The sequence below is a fragment of the Crocodylus siamensis genome, chromosome 5, assembly GCF_052110815.1.
Source record: "Crocodylus siamensis isolate JL-2025a chromosome 5, ASM5211081v1, whole genome shotgun sequence".
Lineage (NCBI taxonomy): Eukaryota > Metazoa > Chordata > Crocodylia > Crocodylidae > Crocodylus > Crocodylus siamensis.
In genome coordinates, this window is record NC_143399.1 from 139,287,665 (window position 1) to 139,313,122 (window position 25,458).

Genomic DNA, 25,458 nt, shown 5'->3' on the forward strand with positions numbered 1-25,458 from the left:
AAATCTCTCTGCTTGATTTGTTCATGTAAAATAGGTTTTTCACTTTCCCTACAGCAAGTCAGAAGGTGAACTTGGGAGGAAAGGTTGCAGCTGCCAGGGGTCCAGTGTCTAGCAAATGTGCTCATTTCCCAATAAACCAAAACTAGGAATGGATTAAGGAAAGTCTTTCCCCTAGGAGAGCTATGGGAATACTATTTTGTGTAGCAAGAGATAATAACCATTCCCTTAACTCTGAAAGGCAAGGGAGCTCACAGCAGCCCTCTTCCAGGTGGAAGCGATTAAGGCTGGACTCATGAGTTGCACCATATGGGTTATCACTAGCTATTTCCAGAAAAGTCAGGTTCAGAAAGCTGGAATTAAACCGTGTCCGTTCCCTCTGGTCCTTCTTTCCTGTGTGTTGGGGAAAGTGCCCAGTCCTCTCCTAGGGAGTGCTCTCAAGCAGTGGTCTCCAAACTTTTTTGATCGCGCACCCCGTCAGTAAAAAATTTTTGAGCACGCACCCCCAAAATATGTATAGTTATATAAATAGAAATAGAAGTTCTAATATTTTCTTCCCACACCCCAATGGATCATCTTGCGCACCCCACTTGGGAGACCACTGCTATAGAGAGCTCTCTCTGAGTCTTCAGTTTCAGACCTAAAATATACCTGGAAATAATCACTGGGTTTTCAAATGAACCCTAAATACTTAAATACTTGATTTTCAAAAAAGTGTTTCAGCATCTACTTCCCAATTTTCAATAGAGACAGGAACTTCAGAAAATCCCTTCAGACACCTGTCAACATCTCAAGGTGCTGAAGTGCCTTTCAGAATGGGGCCTGGATACTTAGCTCCTTAGGCTCTTCAGAAAGCTCTGTCTTACATCTTCCTAAGAATGACCCCAGGGGCATGCTTTATGCAGAGAGGCTACAACCACTACTCACTCTCTTGTCATCTCCCCTGGAGATGATAAGACTGACACTGGGGTTGCCCGTAAGGTTCAATAATACTGTATATAATTGAATATGAAATGAGGTTACTCCTACCATCAGCATAAGGAAAAAAGCTCCTTGTCTTATTTTCACATATGAAGTAGAGGGGGAAGCATACAGCTGCTACAGCTCTGACTCAAGCCCTAAGCATAGTTCGGAGTGAGAGTCAGACCCACAGCCTGCTCACCCCCCCCCCCATGACTCTCAGGCACAGCTCACTTCTAGTTGGGTTTGCACTGGGGTCTCCCCCAGGCACCAAGCACCCAGAAGCCCCTTCCCCTGTCCAGCTAATCAGGGCACTGCTGCGTGGCCTGCCAAAAGATAAGCTTTCACGTTCTGTATTCTGGGATAAAGCAGTCTGAGCAGTGTCTGACAGCAAGGGAGAGAGAGGCAGAGACTGGGAAGCTGGGGGCTGGAAGGGGCAGAGACTGGAGAGAGCAGGAGGGGAAGAGGCAGAGACTGAGGGGAGGAAGAGGAGGGGCAAAAGGCTATTGGGAGATGGGAATGGGGGGGCAGGTGGCAGGAAGGATGTAGGTGAAAGAAGTGGATGGGGTAGAGGGCAAGGAGGTGACCTGCCCCCCTCCCAGCCACTGCGTTCCTTGCTGTAGCGGGGCTGGGGAAGGGGTGGAATTCAAGACAACGCTCTAATACTTAGATTCTAGCAAATTTTAACAAGTTTATACATTTTCCATATATAGAATTTTATTGGGAGGGATAGTCTTATATTCAGAGATGTCTTATGTTAAAGTAAATACAGTATTAGAACCAGCGTGTTTATAGCCTAACAGCTTCTTTGCAGACATAGCTATTAAACAGTTCCATTTAACATAATACAGTAGGGCAGCCACAAATATGGTGCTTTCCTGCCATGTTCATTTTTATTAGCATTTTTACCTAATGTGTGACTCTCCCCTTCACCCCCACTCCCCCCCAAAAAAGGATGAGAACATCTGACCCCAAAGCTTACAATTTATTTGGTATTTAGACTTCAATGTACACAATTGGTAGTCCAATGTAATAGGAATTTTATGCTCGTGACCTTATCTTTTTTCCCCCCGGTTAAGGAATTATTTGCCAAGTTTTAAACTTAACAAACAGACAAACAAACAAACAAACCAAGGTAGTTATTGAAAGAAAATGCCCCTATATTAAAGAAGAACTTTCAGGCATTGTTCTGATAATATACTTATTGCCTGAACCTCCCTGTTCCATTTCCTTCTTTTTTTTGTCCTATATTTACTTAGAACAATAATATACATTAAGGGAAGCCACTGAGCAATTGTGCATTGTGACTGTGTGCCCCACAAGCACCGTAATGAAAAAGTACAATGGAATTCAATTATCAGTTTGGTTTTTGTTTTTAATTACCGATTTACTATTTTCGCATCTGATTCTTCCTTCTCTCTCCCACTCAGCATTTGGCCAGTGCGCTTTGCAATGTTCTCAAAAAATGCTCCATGGAATAGCTGTGAAGTTTGTATTACTACCACACTAGGAAAACTTGGGTCTTTCTTGGAACTGCACAAAGCCTTTGTTCTCTGGGTGATACAAAAGCCTAAACTCAGAGTCAAGGGAGAGGAAAGAGAGACACAGTCTTGGCAAGGAAGAAATAAGATCTGATGAAACTTCAGACTGACAATACAGATGACCCTGACATAAAACGAGAGCCGCCAGCTGGGATACCGGAAGCCCACCAGAAAGTCAGATACCACCATTATAGCTTAGAGAGACTGATTAGTGCATTATCCTTGAACGAACATCGGACCCAACCCATTTTGGGAAGAGGCGTTGTTACTGCTAGGAGACTGTATTTCACTTTATTTTTCACAATGTTCCTGTTCTTGTGCAGGGGAGAATTGCTAAACTGTGTCTTAAAGGCTGACACTGGAAAAATACTGAAATGGTACAAGTAGGTACATGTGGAGATTCACAATAGGCTTATACTGCAGGATGCATATATTTACTTTGGAAAAAAGGCAAGTAATTTTTTAATGAAATTACCTATAGAATATTAGGCAGAAATTAGCACGTGTAACCAATGTAGTTCTCCAGGAAATCTGCACTAACACGTATAAGTTTGGGATGTTTTTAGGGATCTTATTTTAGCTAGCAAGTTTATGTAATGTAATTAATCAGTCAAGATTTAAGTCACCCCATAAGATTTAATTTTTAATCACTTCTATATATTTTTTTTCCTAATTGCCAGAAGGATACATGTGAATTGTTTAAGGTTTCTCTCTTCCCATTAAAGTTAGTAAAAGATGCAAGGTGAAAACGTTATACCTTCGGTCACAGCCAGTTGTTCACTGCATATTCTTTCATTAATTCTGTTAGCATAGCTGCAAAGTTGCTCTTACTTCATCCTTCCAGTTAATTCTCATTCCAAGTACCTTTCTTATCCTCCCTGCATCATATCCCCAAACCACACACAGAACATCAGGAGAAAATCACTCCAAGGCTGAAAACCAATCCAAAGCACATCAATCTATAGTAAGGGAAGCCAAGTTCCCAGGCTGCTTTAGCATTCAAGTATCCTTAAAAGAACTCTACAAGGCTATAGAGTTGTGAGGCAGACCTGTTAATTCCCTTTCCATAATTTATGTTGGCTGTTTAGATGCTTTAAACCTCTGATGGTGACTTGCGTTGCTCTATTTCACTTTTGTTTACAACCACAGTTTCATTCTCTGGTCTCATGCACTAACAAAATGCTGTTGAATTTGGATATTTATTAAAAAAAAAAAAAAAAAAGGAGACACTCACGTGGAACATTAAAAAAAACAAGAAAGAATACCACATACCTCTCCTACCCTCACATTCCACTTCCGATCTTTTTGAACCACATTATAAACTTAGATTGTAAATTGTCTGGTCTATGGATTTTTTTTCTACACATTTGTGAATCTTAGCAACATCGGCTCTGTTCCTTAATTGGGATTCTGAAGTGCTGCTTTAAGTAAATAGCAAATAACAATAGTAATTCAAAATCTGCACAAAACTATTTTTGCTAATTTTAAAGCATTTAATTTCATTTTTATTCTTTAAATTACTCTAAGTGTAAAAGCCCCAACCTCCTAATGTCCCCATTAAAACTCAGGACCAAATTGACCCCTGGCTTAAATAGTTTGACTCTGTTGGAGTGAGAGCGAGGTGATTTGGGCTGTCCAGTGTTAGAACCAATATGCTGGATTCCTTGGATTTATAGAATGATTCATACTATCAGCGTGTAAATGTAATCACAAAAAAATAAGACAAGGTTGTCCATACCAACTACTAAACCTTTCCTCTAAGAAATAGAAATGACTGCAATTTTGTTTTGGCCTGATGCCATTAAAGCTAAATAATTAGGTTTAAGGAATCAAAATTGTGATTCTGTACCTGTGGAGGGAAAGAAAATAGCTAAGCATCATGAAGCATAAGTTTATGGGTTGGTGTAATAAGGGTCACCTGAACACACAGGCAGACCCTGAACATCTAAGTCTCCGATAACCTAAACAGCTGGGGGCCTCCTCATCTCAGCTTCTCAGTTCCATAATTAAGCTTGGCAGCAGGTTCAAATGAATTAAAACTGAATGTCACTATTTTCTCAACAAATCCCTCATCCTTGTTTTTTCTTACTTGTCAGGAGAAGACCAGCAGAACAGCAATTAGCAGTAAGCAGTGCAGTGAAAAAGAACCAAGTATACACTAATTAGGTCACTCGCCAAACACATTCATTTCATTGGCAGATTTAATCAATGTTTTCCTGCAATGTCTTAAATCTCCTATGCTAATTTAAAGTTTTGTTATTGTTGTTGCTTTAAACACAGATGGGATGCCTGGAGATTTTCAATTGCTTTTTCCAAAACCATCTTTAAATAACAAACTCCTCAGATAGTATATCATTAATATTTAGGTACTGATTTTAGGAAAGAGTCTCTAATTTCACGGCCACATTTTTGTGCCCACAAGTTTTGTGGGTTTCAGTAATTGCAGATATATTTTATAGATCTTAGAGATCAAACTGTGGATAGCACCCACAAATCAGGTATTTAAGATTCTTCTGAATGAAATAAAAGAGTACCCAGCATTAGCTGCTCCTATAATCATTTTCAAGGGCAAAAGTGCAGACACAAAACAGACATATTTTCCCACTGGTGCATATATATAATTGCCATTCAGTCTCCTGGGAATGTTAAACATACAATGATGTGAGAATAGATTATCCTGTATTTAAAACTAGGATTTATCTGTTTTGGTAGTAGTTTTGCTAATGCTAAGAACAGTGTTACTAATAGTTCTAAGAGCCTAGTGGCAGTGGAGGTGACTCACTGAAATTTAAGGTCAGAAACCAAAATTAATACCACAACACGTTTCTACATGATCGTTTTTCAGAGTACATGAAAAAAGTTTCTCCATGGGCTAATTTGATTGCCAATTAAATGCTGTTTTAAATCATTGGAATAATTTGTAGCATTTAGCCAATATTCTGAACTACATGCCCATGCACAGACATACACCTACAGGACAAGGGATGCATCTGGTCTGGAAACAGAGTGGCACTGTCACAGAGGAAGCATCAGGCCACATTCTCTCTCAGGGAAACAGATCCCCCTCTCTGCCAGAGCTCCCCAAAAGACACTGAATAGGGAAGACTAATTCCTAACTGACATTCAAAATATGCATATTTTTCCAAAAGCAGACAGTCAAATCTGCAGCCTGCTGCAATGAGGAGAATCTGGGCATCTGTATGCGATTTTTGTTATTTTAACATGTGTATCTAAATACACTAACAAATTAAATTCAGGTGTTGTAACCTGGCCCCATTGAAGAGTCCAATCCCTAGAGACACCAGTTTAGGCAGTATTTCAACAGTTGCCTGAATGTTTCCCTAACATTATTGCACACAGAGTGGCAGGTACACACTCATGTACACACTAGCCACATCCAGATGAGCGTGCAAATCCATTTCCTTGGGGACAAACAGCAGCAGCACGTAGTCATGCTGCTACTTGTCCCCAGGGGACACCCATGCATGTGTGCTCTGGTACATGGCAAGTTGCCTGGGTGGGGTAGGGGAGGCTGAAGCCAGCACCAGGGCTGGCCCCAGAAGTCTCACCTGAGTTGCTGGGGGCTTCCCAGGGCTCCAGCAGTGGCAATCTAGGCGTGCAGGCCATGCACATTGCTGCCACATGCACTGCCCTGCTTTTTTCTGCCATGGGTTTTTTTGACACTGGGGTTTTTCAGGTGCAAGAAACCTCACTGAACTGCAAATTAGCAATGAGGTGAGTACCTGCATGTGTAGCACATGCAGTTTGTGGTGCTACAGATTGGTCTGTAGTGCAGCAAAAGGCACATGCACACTCATCTGGACATTCCTATCCATGCCTACAAAAGCATGCAAAGCCTACATAAAAAGAAAATAAAGGGTACATACATGTGCAGGGAGCCTGCTCTGATGCACTGGAAATCCAGCACATTAGAGCAGACCAGATCAATCGGAAATTAAAACGCTCCAGAAGACTAGTGTCACGTGTATCAGCATCCCCATGCTGAAAAATGGTGGTAGGGATGCTGAAACACATGATCTTCGGGTGCTTTTAATTAGCAGAGCTTGCTAATTAAAGCCCCCCTGCCCCCCGTCTTAGAGCATGTGTAAAAAAGCCCAAATATTTCTCTAGAAATGGCACAAGAAAGTTAGTCAATGCCAAAATAACAGCTGCTCATGCAATTTTCATTTTGTCCTCTTCCACATCTATCCTATGAAGTGATAAAGTAATGGTCCTGGAGACAACAATATTATATCATACTTAAAAACTGTACCCTCATTAACTCTTCCTTTCTGCACAAATTTATCTAGCATTTCCTAACTACAGAATGCTTGACTTTTTGTTCTCAATATTTTTAAAATAGGCTGTGTGTGCGCGTGCACTTTCTGGGTTGTTTTTCTTCTTTCTTTCTTTTCAGTAAAGAAACTATATTCTTTTAGTTTCTTCTTCTTTTTCTTTTACTATGACTGTTCTCCTATATCTAAAACATCCATGAGCTTCAATTTTGGTATCATGGGGCCTTTCATGCAGAGGTTCTAATTAACAGGTTCTAAATCTTGCCTTTTCAGCACTACAATACACCCAAGCTTCTGTTTCTGGCCCATTAGAATTATAAAATATTACATTTTAACTGAACAAATACTAAATATCATGCCCCTGTTGAGCTTTTAGTAGATATGGATTTGATGTGAAACTGCACTGGGAAGAAAGAAAATAGGCATCACTCTGACATCTTGATTTTTTTAGTTTTGAAAGTGAAAAGGTGTGTGCAAAAAAGGAAGGAATGAGGGAAGAAGAAGCAGTCAAAGCTGTGAAATGATCTGGGGAACAATGTAATAAAGTGTATTTATGACATTGATCTGAATTTACTACATGGATATCCCCTTTACATGTATGTATATATACATCTGTCTGCAAATACACGGACATGCATGCACATGCTTTAATACGCACACATGCACAGATATCTAGGCATATGTACATAAATAGATAATAGACAGAAAAGGCCATTTCTCCTTCCAAATATACACACAACCATTTTCATTCATTAAACTGGCCTAAACCAATTTAGTTGTGAAATTTGTTTTTGCTCAGCATTTAGCTAGAGTCTCTGAAAATGTTCATTTTGACAAGCAGGTAGTCTACATAAAAAGTGATTATCCAATAATTTACTATGCAAATTTCAGTGATTGTTTTATGCACACTAGATAAAGAATCAAATTAAAGTCTTATAACTCTTGGAAAATTAGAGTTAGCAAGCAGAGAGGTTGAACTGCCCTTGAACACAAAATTACTGAAAGCGGATTTATTCCATTCCTCACACAAGACCATAGTACTCCTATAGCTCTGGATAAACAAGTATGGAAATGGTAAAACTACTCTAAATTATTAAAAAGCCTTTGATTTTTAAAAAATTCTTGGTTACTAGGAAGTGATGACTCATCACATTTTTATTAAAGCAGCTAATATATAGTCAGAAGAAATAATTGGAAATGGAGAATCTTAAATGGAAGAAAGCAAATAAGGAGTAAACATAGTCCCTTCATTAAAGATGACTCCCAAGAGACACACCTGCATTGTTAAGTATGCAATATATAGCTGATTTTTTTTATTTGCTACAGCTTGATATGGAAATATGACACAAAACTGTCACTTTGATTATGATTATGCCTTGATTTTTCTTTAACTCTTTCATTCTTGTCAATTGTTCCATAACAAGAGATTTAAACAAAACCAAAAGCATCCAGAAGCCAGATTTTTAGAAGTGTGCATGCAAACACACGCCTATGATTCAGTACCTAATTTACGCCTTCAATTATTCTGAACAAATGTGGATACATGTGCCTGCAAATGGTCATTAGCTATATAACTGAATATTTACTGTACCCAGTTTATGTGTGCACCTGTAATAATTCCTTGCTTAAATAAGTATGGAACTTCTGAGAGTCTTTCACTATATTTAAATATGTTGCTAAATGTACAGATTTTGCAAATCCAACAAATGTGAAGTAACAATGCAATAAGAGCAACAAAGGTCAAGTACAAGGGAAAGAAAAAAGTGAGATTCGGTGAAAACAAGTCCATATTAAGAAATTTAAAAAATAATTATTCAAAAAGCAGATACTTCATGGCAGAAGCTACAGGAAAATAAATAATACTAAGAGGCTGGGTCTATAGGAGATGCTGACTGAGCAGTAGCAAATTACTACTGTGCAGTAGTGTTGTGTGACATGATGCTACTGTGCAGTAGTAATGAGCTAGTATGCAGTCAGCATCACCAAAAAGCTGTGAGGGGATGCTTTTGGGCAGTAAATCTGGTTACTGTGTAGTCATTTAGGACTTGTGTATGCAAGTACTAAATGGCTGCTCAGTAACAACTGCACAGTCAGCATCTCGTGTAGATGCAGTCAGTGGGAGTGATAGCGAACACTAAAAATGACATGAATTTTAAATTAAATTTGGCAATAAAACATTATAGTGCATATTCGGAACACATATAGATCATGCAAGTTACATAACACTATTCCTCAAAGTCCATGGAGCACCAGAAAGCATAATCCAGGACCAGAAAGAGTGAGATATTGGAAGAAAAGAGCAATAAAAAAGGGTAAAGAGTACTGCAAATAATTAGTTCTGTGATACTTTGCAAGTGAGTAAAGTTTAGTATGTGCTTAACGACTGCAGGACTTAATATGTGCACTATAAGGCTAAGCACAGAAGTTACACATAAACCAGTATAAGTAATCAGAAACTCGTTCAAATCTGTAACATAACAGAAGTTCTGTGCATGTAAACCACTTCCAAAATGGATGATACTGGTATAAGATGAACCTGAATGGATGCAGTATCAGACTTAACTGATTTAGGTTTCATGTTTGTTGAATGTCTGCCCCAGATCCCCTCCAAATTGAAGTTAACTTACTGTCCCCCTGTATCCCAGGATACTTTGCACCTCCCTTGCAAACCTTTGCCTCACAGCATAGGCAGGTTAGCTCTGGCCCAAGCTGTCTGCTCCAGCTGTACAGGGAGGCATGCTTGAGTGTCCCCGGCTTCTGGCCTGAGCCACTGCAAGCATGTGGCTGTATTTCTGGAATCAAAAGTGAACGTCTGTTCACTTATTTATCAATTCAATTTACACAGGTTAGACTAACCTGCAAAGATTTAATCGATTCAGCCTCTAGATTTTGGCTGTCTGTACTTAGCTTAAGAGGCGACCATCTCTAGGAAAATCAACCATGCTAACAGTGAGATGAAGACATTATTCATGGCCATTCTAGGTAAGTAAGTAACACAAATGAAGTGATGCTGAACAAAAGGCAAATGTATTTTGTAACATTCCACTAGCAATTAATTTTTGGATAAATCTGGCAAAGTGAATGATGGGAATACCACTGCTTCAGTCACTAAAGGTAGGCTGAATAAAGAAAAGGATTTGTTGCAAGTCCTTTACTTGCAAAACAGCTGACCAGATCAGCTAAACAAATCAGGCATGCCAAAAATTAGCTCTATACCATCTCCAAGTGCCACTCCAGTCCTCTTCCTCCGTCTGCTCTGATGCTCTACTTTCTGCTTCCTGCCCCATGTTCCCTACCCAGTCTGTTTCTCTGCTTTCTGCTTCATGCCTGATCTGCCACTGTGGTGATCTGCTGTGTTCCACATACAGAGGCTGCCCATGCCACTTGTAGGAGGCATGCCACAGGTTGGCCACCTCTCAGTTAAACAGTTTATTCCATCTATAATGTCTATGATTCCTTACCCTGCCACATCCTATTGATTAGCTGTCAAACTCAACAATGAAGATGAACTCTTTACAATCAAGAACACTTGTCGTGTTTGTGTTTAACTTTGCTATAGAAATGAATGGTTTTTTGTTATACCTGCTTAATGCTTTAATATAACATTTATAGTACAACTATTTATCCATTATTTATGTTTGGTCTTCACCCCTCCACATGTCTGTATATTCTGGAGGGGTTGGTTGTGGATTCAGGGCTATGGGTAGGTTCAGTTTCACACTTACTGCAGAACTTAAAACCCTTTGTTAAGAATAATACACAGCATTCTTCTCAAACATAAGCAACAACTCTGGGAGTACTTAACTCTGTGTGTGTGTGTGTGTGTGTGTGTGTAAGTGAGAGAGAGAGAGTGTGAGTGTGCATGAGTGAGACAAAGACAGAGAGGACACTTGTACATCAGACGAAAATTGCCCAGTTTTGTGGTTTAATTGCGTAATGCTGTATATATGCAGGGGTTTTTTTGCAATTTAAATGAGTTTGTTACATTGCAAACTAAACCACATCTGCATGTAATTTAGTTTGCAACATAGCTATTCATAACATTGCAGCCTTTGACGGCTTGCCCTCTGAAGGCAGAAGCAGTGAGGGGCCTGACCCTTCCCCACCCCCAGAGCCCACTCGTGTCTCCTGTTGGTTGAGCTGCTGGTGGGCCAAGTGGCCCCTGAGCTGTGGAGAGCCCCAGTCTTTCCTTCTGCCATAGCGGCTCCCCCTGAGGCCACCTGGGTGGGCAGCTAGCAGGCGGGTGCTGCCCCAGCTCTGGCTCAGGGACCAGTTGTATTGGGCTGGGTGCTGCCTGCAGACTTCGAGTGCATGGGCTCAGAGAAGAGTTGGATCCGGTGGGTGCTTCCTTCAAGCTGGGGCAGCACCCGCACGGGTAGCACCCTGCCCAGGTAGCCCTAGCAGGTGCTGCCACCGCGGAGGGAAGGACCAAATCCCCCTGTAGCTCAGGGGCTGTGTGGCCTGGTGGCAGCTCCTGCAGGCAGTCTCTGCTAAGAGAAAAAAAAAAGCAGTGAAGGGCATGATCTTTTTTATTTTTTTTCCTGCAAGCCTGCATGCCTCTTCTACAGCCAGGGGTCAAGCTATCAGAGAGCCCTGAGCTACGGGGGGCCTAAGACCTTCCCTCCACAGCAGTGGCACCCCCTTGGTAGCACCCACCCACTAGCAGCCCACCCAGGTGGCCCTGGGGGGGCACTGCCACCACAGAGGGAAGGACCAGGGCCCCCTACAGCTCAGGGGCTGCTCTGCCCACTGGCAGCTCATCCCCCAGGCTCCACTGGTGGGGGAGGGAGGACCAGGCCCCACACTGTAACAGTGATGGAAGCCCCTATATTGAAACAGTGGATTTATAATTGTTGCAATCAAAAACCCATAATTTCAAATGAGGGGACTAAACCCCTGTCACATGTAGAAGCAGCCAGCCAGAGAGAGAGAGAGAGAAGTTTATTTACTTTGCAATTTTTTCTCTTGGTGCAATAAATTGTTAATAACCAACTAAACATAATTTCTGCAATAAGCAGATCAAAATATTCGTATTTTGCAGTTTCTACTTCCAGATAGAGATACTGCAGTTAGGAAAAACTAAGCACCCAAAGCTTGAACTAAATGTTAAACTTTATTAAACTTTAAAGTAATTGTTTAACTTTTTGAATAATTTTTCATTTTCATTAGTTTTTATACTTCTTGGTTTCAGCTACATCCATGTGCTTTAGTTCTGAAATCTCCCTCCCCCTGCTCCCTCCCACTTCCAAAAAAAAGACTATTTTCATGGTATTTTCAGACAGCAGGGGGCACTGACACTGTCATGAGAAAGTTTCTTCTTGTGAGGTTTTGTACTCAGTTATGCAGACTCCAGAGCTTTACTTAGCTTAGATAATGTTTGAGTAAGATATGAAACCAGACCACTTGAGATTTGTCCATTATTTATTTTGGAGCTGAGTGATGATGCCTATAAAATCTATATACAATAGTACTTTAGGAAAATTATTCAGTCCTATACTAGTACACACACAGTATATGTTTGAGGGAACAAATGTAATTACTTGTACACAGGGTAGGTAAACATGTTCTCTTACAAATGTAGAAACCAGGAATGCTAGAAGCCGATAAAGTATGGTTCTAGCTCCGTGTGCTAAATTTCTGTAATATTTTTGTTTATTGAGTAGGTATTTGCACATAAACCATTGAGAGATACCCGCAGTCAAAAATGGGGAAAATGAGGTGTCAGAGGGAGTTCTGGATTTGTTATCTGTCACAGAGCAATGAAATTCTGAAAAGTATCCAAGTCCTTTAGCAATCAGGTCTTTTAGTGATAGTGTTGGAATTATATTAAATTCCAGCCAAAGAGGAAAACTATTAGGCACATAATCTACTGCTCTTGTTCTACTACTCAGCATATAAAAATCTTCCTTCTCTTTCCCCCACAATGCTGGGTGCTCAGCAATCATAACATTATTAAATAAGTATAAATATAAGTGAACAGGAAGAAGCAGTCTGACAAGAGAAGATGCATTCAGTGATCATGGTGTGATTACTGAACTGTATTAGAACTAATTTTTATTTTCAGTATGTTTTTTAAAAGGAAATAGAAAGCTCCTTTTGCAAGTTTCAGGAAATATTAAAACAAGTCAAGGTAATGAACGTCTCATTATCCAGGTTATTCTGGAGGGAAGATGCTTGAGAAGTGAAAAGGCTTTTATTGCAGCCTTTTTATTTGCTGATGACACTAAGATATGGGGGGACGTGGGCACACTGGAAGGATGCCACAGGCTACAATCAGACCTAGACAGGTTACAAGGGTGGGCGGATGAGAATAGGATGGGTTTCAACACAGACAAGTGCAAGGTGATGCACCTCGGGAGGAACAACCGGCACCATACCTACAGGTTGGGGAACTCCCCTCTTATCGGCACGGAGGCAGAAAAGGATCTGGGGGTCATCATTGACTCCAAGATGAACATGGGCTGGCAGTGTGGAGAGGCAGTTAGAAAGGCCATCCACAGATGCATCTCGAGCAGGTCCAAAGAGGTGATCCTCTCCCTCTATGCAGCACTGGTCAGGCCGCAGCTGGAGTACTGCGTCCAGTTCTGGGCGCCACACTTCAAGAGGGATGTCGACAGCATGGAGAGGGTCCAGAGGAGGGCCACTTGCATGATCAGGGGACAACAGGGCAGGCCCTATGAGGACAGGCTACGGGACCTGAACCTGTTCAGCCTCCACAAGAGAAGGCTGAGGGGGGATCTTGTGGCCTGTTATAAACTAGTCAGGGGGGACCAGCAGGCATTGGGGGAGTCCCTGTTCCCCCGAGCACCGCCAGGAGTGACCAGGAATAACCGTCACAAGCTGGCGGAGGGTAGGTTTAGGTTAGATATCAGGAGGCGCTACTTCACGGTCAGGGTGGCTAGGATCTGGAACCAACTTCCAAGAGAAGTGGTGCAGGCTCCTACCCTGGAGGTTTTTAAGAGGAGGCTGGATGTACACCTTGCTGGGGTCGTTTGACCCCAGTCCTCTTTCCTGCCATGGCAGTGGGTCGGACTAGATGATCTGCTCAGGTCCCTTCCAACCCTAGAAACTATGAAACTATGAAGACATGCCTCTAGTTTAAAAACACCACACCTAAGAATTTGAGCTGTGGGTCTGTAGTATACTAAACAACAAGAAGCACAGCCATTCACATTCCTTATGCAAACTGCTTGTAATTCAGAACAATAACTAGAACTTCAGAAAGGGAAGGAATGTGAAATACCAAGATAACACTTTCCCAAGAACTGAAATATGATTTCTTCATACCACTCAGCCAATTCTGGCACACTGGTGTCTATTGTAGTAAACATTTCAGAGAGCATGTCAATAGCCCTCACTAGAGAAGGTCATCCCATGAAGAGCTCCATAATGTGTGGGTTGAAAAAACTTGTCTGGAAATGGTTTAGACATTAACTGTGCATTTTTTTCTTTTTCGAAACAGAAGCTTAATTTGTTAATAGTTTTAAAGCTCCTCACTTTGAGATTCATTTCCATATGTTTAAAGTATTTATTTACAGCTAGAAATTCTGGGAGATGGCACCAACTAAAAAGGCTTGTTACTATTTCCGACTCTCCAGAAACAAGAATAGCAGAGATCACACAAGCAAAACATTCTCAAGATTTCCAGTCCACTTTTTCAGGACAAGGAGGAGGCTATATACGTTGAATTAAGTAAACATGGTGCAAATAAATGTATCTGTAATTTTGGGTGGTTAGCCAATTCAAGTTACTGAACGTGTTGAAGGGCTGCCTATTGTGAACATTTACCCATTGTTTTGACATTTCTCAAATAACTGGAAAATATTAAGTAGATTAATTATATTTCACATTTATGTTAACTATTTGTTTGGTTTAAAGTTGCCATCTAATACTATTTTAATATAATGCTTTTAATTTAAATATATTGACTGCATACCTAAGGGCCATGTTTCATTTTATACTTAGTATGCATTAAATGCACTTAAAACACAAGCGGCTGCTTATTCAAGCAGTAAAATATGCTAAGTTTATACAAATTTATAACTTTTTTTTTCTGTGTGAGAAGCATCCATCTCCAGGTCATGTTAAGTAACACATGTTTAGCTATTGTCAGACTGCTCCACTGAGATAATACAAGCAATTTGCAGTCCTCCAGCATCCTAGGATGCACTACTCTCAGCACCCCCTAAACCCAATCCCACTCCATGGGAGAGTCTATCCACCTGCCAGAACTCTATTACCCGTGATGGTACTACCAGTGTCCATGGAGGTGGTACTGGCTCCAGGGCAACACCTGCACAACCCCAAGCCCACATGGCACCTCTCTTAACACCCCCGACACTCCAGAATTTTCCCAAGACCTGCCACTTTTGCTCAAGTGTTGCATGAACAAAAATCACCTAGCAACGATCAAACTGAATCAGAGAATACTCCCTCAAACCCCAGCAGGCACACTTCAAACCCAAATCATGGTGAGGTGATGGATCTCAATGTAATCTGGGGCAAGAACAGAATCATCACCACCACTGCCAAGGGCCTGAAGGGCAACAAACAACTCCAGGTGGTCTCCAAGTGCATCTTGGCCCAAATGGTGACACAGGGGCACCTGTGGGATGGACTACAGATCCACACTAAAATCAAGTGCCTGAAGTTGCAATACATTCAGGGCAGGGATGCCAGCCAGGTCTCATGTGCTGTAAGGACTGTGATCCCCTACTGCAAGGAGCTATCCACAATCCTCAAAGAGGACCACACTGTGTACTGCATACTCATGGGCCCAGTAAGGCATGACAACAACAAAAACAACAATGGAATCAGTTCTCCACCACCTGCTATTAAAACAGCCATGGACTAGGAGGAGGATGTTTGCTCCATGGACTTATTCCCCAGCCAGGCCCTGACTATTCTAACTCTGACCCAGACTCAAACCTAGACCCAGGATTTACAAGATGGGGTCAGCTTAGAGGAGACCTTCATTGATCAGGTAGAAATAAACACCATACTAACCACTGACGAGTTTCAGCAACTCTATGGGAAAGAGTGACTGATGGTATGTTTGGGGGCCTGAGGGTGGCTCAAGGCTCAGAAGTTGACTCAGGGCTCCAGGGTGTCTCACGGTTTGGGGGTTTCTGGGCTCTCGGTGTGGCAAACAGCTTATGGAAGTAGCTAGCAACACAGGTGACAATGGGTGCAGGTTGCCCCCAGCCCCTGCAATTTACCAGCAAGAAGGGGACATTGTGTTCTGCACAATGCAGAGGAGATGAGAATCAGTGGCATACCCATGCTTGGGCTATGGCAACTGTAAATGGGACAATAGCATAGCTACAGCTTGACAGGCCAATTAAGGTACAATATGGATAGGCCAATTAGGGCATTCAGTAGTCTATGTAAAGGTTAATTAATGTGTGAGAAGTTACTGCCAGTTGAATTCCAAGCACTAGAACCTAAGGGTGGGCTCAAAAGAACTATATTCATGGCTAGGCTCCAACACTCAGGACAGCTTTTCAAGGCAACAACATACAAAAACACAGAATCAAAGGCTTTTATTTCAGTATGTCTGAGGATGAGAAGAGAGGTGGATTAAGGGGGTGAAACCCCAAGAGGAAAAGAGACATAAAATGTAGCCTCATGCCTCCTCACATCCTTGCCCACTCTCCCCCCAATGCCCCATGGGACTGTTGGTATGGCCAGTGGCAGTCCCATATGCTGTTCTGTGGGTGCCGGGCAAGGATGGGTCAAGAGTCAGGGAATGCTGTTATTTTTTGGGTCCCAGGACAGTAGCCACCTCCATCACCATGACTCCCACTCTTCTCTGACCAGCAACTGCCACCATGTAATTGATGGGAGTATGAGAAGAGTGCATTGTATGCATTCCTCCCCATATGCCAGGTACCTTGGCTGGTTGAAGCCTTGCATGAAATGCAGAGTGTTGAAAGTCTGCCTACAGAACAAAAGAGTGGGAAGGGCTAGTAATGGTCCATTCTGTGATGCTAGAGGAATGAAAATACAACATTTTATCTCTGTAGAGCAAACTAACAATACCCTAGGACAACCTGGGTAAAACAGATCTAAGATAACCCACCCCCAAAGCAGCATAACTTTAAAATACTTAGGGCTTGTCCAGCTGAGCATGGCCATGTGGTATGTGGTGCAGTAAACACATCTGCAGCACCACATACCACAGAGTCAGCTCTTCTCCATGCTGCAAGGGTGTGCTACCCATGTATGCACTGCTCCATTTTTTCCAGGGGTCAAAAACACCCCAGAGAAAAGAAACCTGGAGCAGTACATGTATGGGAAGTGCACATGGCTGAGTAGTGGAGCCGGGCCACCCAGAGCCAAGCTCCAGCTGCAGGCCAGGCTCCGTGTAGCAGGATCACCGAAGCTGGAGCCCCAGAAGGCCCCAAGGAACCCAGGAAAGGCTTCTGGGGCTAGCACGGTGCTGACCCAGCCTCCCCTACCATCCCTGGGGTAGCGTGGTGCATGCCAAAGTGCGCATGGCACAAGCATTCCCTGGAGACATCCCTAATTTCCAACCTAAATCTATCTAAGCCAGTTTATACCCATTGCTTCTGTACCAACATCAACCTCTGTCTTAAACAGCTTTTCTTTCTGCCTTTGGTTACTCACTGATGTATCTATATACAACAGCTATATTCCCTCTTGGCCCTTATTTTGCTGAGGTCTTTTAGTTTTCCCCATAAATGGGTTCTCTATTTCCTTTATCATTTTATAAGCTCTTCTTTGTCCCTAGTTCATAGCATAAATTGTTGTTATTTTCTAAATTCATGACCTTGCACTGTGTATTATTAAATTTCCTTCCATTTCTCCAGTCCTTGATTTCATCTAATTCTTCCTGTAGGGTAGTCTGAACCTCTCTGCTTTACATCATCAGCAATTTTTATTAGCACATTTCTAGTTATTGTTCCAGGATCATTAATGATTGGATGGGAAATATGGCATATCATATATAGGTAAAGGTGCAGCCAGTATTCTAGACACAATACTATTCAACATACCCAAACCTAAACCTCGCTAGTTATGGCAGCAATCAGCTGCATTGCTGAATTATCCTATTCACTTATACAATGGCATACTGGAAATTTCTCTCTCTTGACCCTGCTTTGCTTCATCACTTCTGAATGCATCACAACATCAGAATATACAATGGAGGACATTTTTTTCATAGGAACACAACTCTGTTGTAAACACTTCATGCTAAAAATACTATTGTATCTAATAGTCCCAGATGATTCGATAGAATATTTAAAAATAGGGAATATATATGAATTGCACAAGTGCTTACACTAAGCGTGTAATAATTTATAAAGAGTCTTTCTTCCATATCCTAGAACTCATATAAAGATATATAAGAAATAAACACCCACAAGTGAAAAACTGCCACTTGTAGAGCAGAATGAAGGCATTTTCTGCTTGTGCTCATTTGTGATAGTATAACATGGCACAGTAGCAATGTGTAGGGGGTGCATGGGACCCCCCCTCCATCAACACAATTGGTCATTGGGGACCCCCTCCTGTTGCTGACTGGTGTCGGGGGGGCATGTGCCCCCCCTGACTCAAGAGGCACCAGTCGCCCGTGATGTGGCACTTCACAATAAAATAGGACACAACAAAAATTGAACAATGAATTTAGGCAAGCAGGATGTTCAAGAGATCCCAACATAGACAGCATGTTGTGTACACAAGAACGTGATGTCCACATAATGAAAGAGACTGTTTCCAATGAGCAGAAGCACCCACATTGATGAAACATGTCGGTCCAAGTAGTAAAAAACCTGCTACCTTCCTAAAGCAACATGATAGTTTAAAAAGCCTGCCAAGTAACTCAGTGTTGATCCCAAATAGATGCCCTTTCATTGTCTGTAACTGGGCTTTATACTCTTTATGCTCCTTCATACTCTAACTGTTGACCAGTGGCTCAACATGACTTATAGTAGCATATGTGCTTATAGAAACATCAAAAGTCAAAAGGATTGCACAGTATCTCTTATTTGGGTACCACCATGTTCATGTTTTCAGTGTGAAGCTATATAAATGTTTTAAGACTGACTGCTTGATTTCTATCAACAGCAAAAATTAATGAGATTGATATTTGGCATGCATACTTGTGCTGTATTTAGGGTATAAATATTATAGGACAAAGAAAGCAGGCTATTTTTTATCATTGGTCCCTTACCTTGTGAAGGTTATTTATAAAAGCACAAAAAAGAAGCTCCCTCAACCCTATGCTAGTCTGGAAACAGTTAGGTAAAGAAAGATGAAAAGGATAAGGTACCAACTGCCTGAAACAAGAAACAAGGAAAATAAAATCATGGATTCTCAGGGACACAATGAGGTAAGAGAAGGAGCTGCCTGCTGCCATACTCATCTCATCCTCTTTTCAAGTATTTGGGGGATTTGGTACAGATCTGGAACATTTCTTGCAGCTGTTATAGTGAAGTCCTCTACATTTTGCAAAGAAAAACAAGTCAGGTCAGTGACAGGACTTCACATACCAGCAAGGCCAGATAGTGTGTGAAGTGGGAGATAGTTAAATGTGCAGTTGAGCAGAAAGGATTAATAATTACCTATTGGACTATATCACACTGGGTATCTGTGCCACCTGGAAAAGGTTAGACCAAGTGAACTGGGAAGCATACATAGCCATTGTTCTGGGAGGCCTGTTGACTGTCTTGGAACAACTGCAGTGGATGAGAATCCGGCCTAATTCCAGTTACCCACGATGGCAAGTGTCCAGTGCACAAACTCATTCCCTTGTAGCCTGGGTTCCTTTATTAGAGTTAAAAGTGGACTTCAGGGAAATTAATCTTTAAGGAAACATGGGTAAGGGAGGTTGAGGTTTCTAATATGTGGAACTTTCCCCTTTTCTGTAACCCTTATGTGGGAAGAAGGCTGCCAAATCCCAGGAACAGACTGAAACTAGGTTGGGAAAGAGGAGGGCTGAGAGAAACTGTGTAAAATTAGGTGGGGATAAAAAAGGAAAGAATGATGTCCAGTACTGTAAGCTTCATTACAGATAGCATTCCAGATGATTCAATAAACCATAATACATGCATTTGGTTATTATTCCAGTGTAACAGGGTAAAAAAGGTAGATCTCCCTCCCATGATCTGGAAAAAGTTAGACATGGCAGAAGAAAATGGAGATCCAGTGGCTTGACAACTTAAGGAAAAACAAGAAAAGCACTGAATAGAGTGTCTGAACAGAGGTTTGTGTGTGTTCTGGAGCTTCTTTGTTGTTTCCATTACTTAAGGATCAAGAAGCAGCTGCCTGCCACCTTACCCATTTCACCTGCTTGGGTGTTTTGCCACTAAGGAGTAGAGGATTGCTAGACTTCAGAGAACTTTATTTCATCAGGGAGCCACTCTCACAGATAATGAGAGAGAATCTCTACACAAAAATAAACCCTCTGCAATTTCATATGGTCACATGCCATTTTATTATACTGTCATGTGTCACAAGTGTATTACACTTGTTCTATGTGCTAACCAACAAAATAGGAAAAGTCAATATTTCAGTGTACACAACAAAAACTGAGAAAAAGTCAACTTCTAACCAAAAAATTAAACTCTTCGCTTAATAGCTGAAAGGAAGCCACTGAAGACTAAACATCTGGGCTTTTTGGATAGCATCCCAGATACTGCATGTTATGCTGAAGCTCTTCATTACTGCATCCTTTTAAGATTTGGAATAAAATGATCCCACCTAATGTTTGCATCTCTGCAGACTACAACTGTAAATGGCCATTTAGGGCACATCCCTACTTGCAGAGGTGTGCATTTGCAGCAGCAGCAAAAAAAAAAAGTAGTGGCACAAATTTGTGCCACTATCTTTTGCCACTGCGCACGCCCCTCCACATGGGCTTCAGTGTGGGGCAAAATGCCCTGCTTCAGGGAAACTGCTGTTCCCTTGTTCCTCCAGGCTCACAGTGTGCTGGAGGAGCCAGGGCAGAAAAAAAAAGGACACCAAGCGTCTGTGTCTGCCGGCACACACTCCTGTGGTGTGTACTGGCAGACACAGCTCAGGGCATATTTTAATATGCCAGGTGTCTGGCCTGCGCATCTAGATCCAGCTTTTAGAATATAAAAACTTTGGGGAAGCTATGTAAGTTTACTACATGAATGTCAAATGCACAACACAATGAGACTTTGACTTTGTTTGGGACCTCTAGGAGTTAGTGAAATACAAATCACAATTCTGTGATATGGGCAGGAACATCACACGTGGACAGTAAAAGAAGCCATTCAGAGTGAGATTATGAAAAGCACCTTACTGCAGGATGAACTAATACGTAGTCTTATGATGCATCAAGCACACTGTTGCAACTGCCAGTGTACACACTTATTTCTGCAGTAAATGTCGGGCAGATTAGCTCTCTTTCATTAAGGAATAAATTCCCTCATATTTATTGAAGGCTTAGAGTGTGCACATGTGGTGTTACATGGAGTAGATGACACACAGTAAAGTTACACTTTAGTTATCCTCTCGCACATCAATACCCTTAGTAAGTTAGGAAACTTCTAGTCCCATTGGAAATCAATAGGACTTACACTTCCAAGTCACTTAAGTACTTCTGAAAGCCTAACATCCTATGTCTCTTTATATCATTTGTCTCCTGATCTCAAATTAGATCAATTGCCAATTGCAGAACTGGTATCAGATATGCTTCATTTCAGTCACAAGTTATTGGGCTTGATTCAGGAATTACTAGGTGAAATTCTATAGTTGGTTCTATGTAGGAGGCCAAACAAGATAATCATAATACTCCCTTCTGGCTTTAAAATCTATGAACTGCAAATAAAGAATGTTCAGAACATGGTCATTGGGAAACTGTTGAACCGGTACAAAATTTCAAGAGCTAGAGGAGCATGTATTACAATTAGAGCCAAATTATACAATGCAAGACAAACACACAAAAGACAAAAGCATTGGATAATGCTAAAACAGAACTATCCTTAATAGACAGTGGCTCCCTAGAGCTTTTTTTATCCTCACAGGCAAGCAGAATGGTTACGAGTGGGAAGACATGAAACACAGACTTCTAGTATGGTACTTGAGGTAGAAACTATGTAAGAAACTTATTTCCAGAACAGAAGAAAATTACAATACAGACCCTCTGCAAATAAACAATGTGTGGGCATCAAAGCATCAAGAATGATGTAAAGAACAAACTGAAAATTTTGCCTAAAATTTCAGACATTTTATTCTATTTCTTATGCAGCCATATTGTGCCATTTCTGGCTTTCTTGCTTTAAAACAACAGATTTGCTCCATTCCCCCAGTTTGCAAGATATTGGCATCTCAAGTTCGATTTCAAGTTGTTTTTTAGATTCCCTGTATTTCAGTCAATCTTGCTCATTTCCCTTCCATCACTGAGTTGCTACCAAATATCATGTTGTAACACTGTCTCCTCCTTCTCTCTCTATTTCCTTCAGATGATACAGGGCAAGGAGACAGACAGGTGATATACAGAATGGTTTGCTTAAATATATTCACACTTTTATAACACCAAATATTTTATGATCTCAGAAATGATTATTTCAAAAGATTCCGTATTTTCTGTGGTAAAAGTGGGGAAGGTACAAAGGTGAATCAAAAATCACAGAATCATACAGAATCATACAATTTTAGTTCATAGAATCAAAGAAGTCGGGTTGGAAGGAACCTTGTAGGGCAGGAGAAAAACTTGGCTCAAATGACTCCAACCAGGTAGGCATCAAGACTCTTCTTAAAGACCCCCAGGGTAGGAGCCAGCATCACTTTCCTTGGAGTTGGTTCCAGATCCTAGCCACCCTGACTGTGAAGTAGTTCTTACGGATGTCTGATCTAAATCTACTATTCAACAACTTGTGGCTGTTATTCCTTATTATGCCAGGGGGCGCTGGGGGAAACAAGGTCTCTCCCAAACCCTTCTGGTCCCCCCTAGTGAGTTTATAGACAGTCACCAGGTCCCCCCTCAGCCTTCTCTTATGAAGGCTGAACAGATTCAGGTCCCGTAGTCTCTCATTGTAGGGTCAGCCCCTACAATGAGAGACTACGGGACCTGAATCTGTAAGAACTACTTCACAGTTAGGGTGGCTAGGATCTGGAACCAACTTGTCCCCGGATCATGCGGGTGGCCCTCCTCTGGATCCTCTCAATGTTGTCCACATCCCTCCTGAAGTGGGGCACACAGAACTGGACACAGTACTCCAGCTGTGGCCTGACCAGTGTCATGTAGAGGGGGAGAATCACCTCCTTGGCCTTACTTGAGATGCACCTGTGGATGCACAACAAGGTCCGGTTAGCCCTGCCAACCGTGACCTCGCATTGTCGGCCCATGTTCATCTTGGAGTCAATAATGACTCCAAGATCCCTTTCTGCCTCTGTGCTCTCAAGAAGGGAGTTTCCCATCTTATAAGTGTGCTCCTGGTTACTACTGCCCAACTGCAGCACGCTGCACTTGTCAGTATTGAAACGCATCCTGTTTTTGTTAGCCCACCCCGGTAACCTATCCAGGTCTTGCTGCAGTCTTTCCCTCCCTGCTAGCATGCTCACCTCACCCCAAATTTTGGTATCATCAGCAAATTTAAACAGGTTGTTTTTCACCCTGTTGTCCAAATCACTGATAAAGAAATTGAACAGCGCGGGCTCAAGGACCGAGCCCTGGGGGACTCCGCTGCCCACTTGACCCCAGGTCAAATGTGACCCGTCCACCACCCCCCTCTGAGTATGACCCTTCAACCAATCTGAAATCCATCTGGCTGTGTAGGTATCAATGCCACAGTCACCTAGTTTTTCAATGAGGATGGGGTGGGAGACGGTGTCAAAGACCTTGCTGAAGTCCAGAAAGACTACATCCACGGTGACACCTGCATCCAATGCTTTTGTGACCTGATCATAAAAGGCAGTCAGGTTGGTCTGACATGACCTGCCCCTAATGAAACCGTGCTGATTGCCCTTGAACATCATCCCTGAAGTCAGCCCATCGCAGATGTGCTCCTCGATGATCTTCTCAAAGAGTTTCCCTATGATTGAGGTAAGACTGACAGACCTATAGTTGCCCAGGTCCTCCCTCCTCCTTGTTTTAAAGATGAGGACCATGTTGGCTATCTTCCAATTATCTAGCACCTGGCCTGAGCACCACGAGCGCTCGTAAAGCCATGCCAAAGGCCCTGCAATAACCTGCTAGCTCCCTCTACACCCTGGGGTGGAGAGCATCTAGACCCACTGATTTGAACACGTCCAGCCCCTCCAGAAGCTCTCTAACCTGGTCCTCCCCAACCTGAGGTCTGGAGGCGTTCCCCTCGAGTCCGTCTTGCATCCTGTTTGTTCCCCATACTATGAGCATTTGTTTATAGGCATTTAAAAGTAATACTTCCTTATTTTTATCTTGTAAGCAAGCCACAGACACAGAACTCACTCATCTTGTTGACCTAAGGAAGCCACAGTAAACTCAGGAGGTTAAGTCCAAGACCCTGAAGAAACTGAAACAATACATGCAAAGAGTCTGGCAGAGGCATGTCTGAGGTGCAGCTTCTGCAAAACAACACTTGCCCAAACACCAGCTTATGCACCACAAAGCAATCTCATTGTTTGGATAGATTATGTGGCTCTATCCTTCTAACAGCCCAGAGGATGAAGGATGAACTATGAAAGTAATGAGTGCTATGTGGCAGGGGCTGCATAGTAAGAGCAAGGACTTTTATAAAGTTGAAATACATGCCCTTGTTCACAGGTAGGAAAAATAGTCACTGATAGAGGATATTATGTTAAAAAATAGCTGTGTGTTCAATGACGATATACAAATGTTATGTGAATTAAATATTTTTTTTAATACCATTTGCCTGAAAAAGAAAACAGTAGGCATTACTTTCTGATTGACCTTCATACTTCTCACGCACAGAAAAAAAGAATGATGTTTCAAACAAAATTTTAGCTGCCTTTCAACAGCTATTTACTAGTGGACAATGAAGACTTCAAACCAGCCTTGCATTTCTTTTTCATTTGCTTTTGCCACCTCCCATCCCACTTTCCCTACTTCTGTCTTCTCACCCCAATACTTCCATGTTTCCCATTCCAATTCTAGGTGACTTCTTCGTTTAGTTTCCCCCAGTCGGTCAGTTGGTCGGTTTCTCTCTCTCTCCTCCCCTCCACACCATTTCTCCTCCTTCAGTTTGCATTGTTAAAATTGTGAAAACCAGCACTTAAAGAACCTAAACAGGCTTCTGATGTACACATATTAAAACATGAGAAGCAACAGATGATGTAGGAGACTGGAAGCAATATATATAAAGCATCTGAATTGAGGTAACCATTACATCAACTGCAGATAAGTGTTGTTGAATAAGTGTTTTTAAGTTTCATTGTAATGATGTAGTGGTATCTGTCAGAGTTTGGCTAAAAAACCACCTTAACACAGAACTGGAAACAAATGATTCACAGCTGAAAAAATTACCAAGCAGATTTTTTCACTCCCAGAATTAGTACCTCTACAACTTATCTGCACTTAAATTAGCAACAACTGGAAGATGACTATACAAATATTATAAAACAGTTTCTAATTTCTGAATGAATTAGAAGATGAAAATAGAAAAAATCTCAATGAAAAGAGCAAAGAACATTGTAGGTGGTTGAAAGTTAAGAAAATCCTAGAATATTAGGGT

The 25,458-nt window shown here is 41.7% G+C and overlaps 1 protein-coding gene across 10 annotated transcripts in view; it reads right to left on the reverse strand.

The window, feature by feature from the left end:
- The window catches only part of RBMS3 (RNA binding motif single stranded interacting protein 3), a 1,078,291-nt gene that overhangs the window by 401,854 nt on the left and 650,979 nt on the right, over positions 1 to 25,458 (reverse strand). The window lies entirely within an intron of this gene.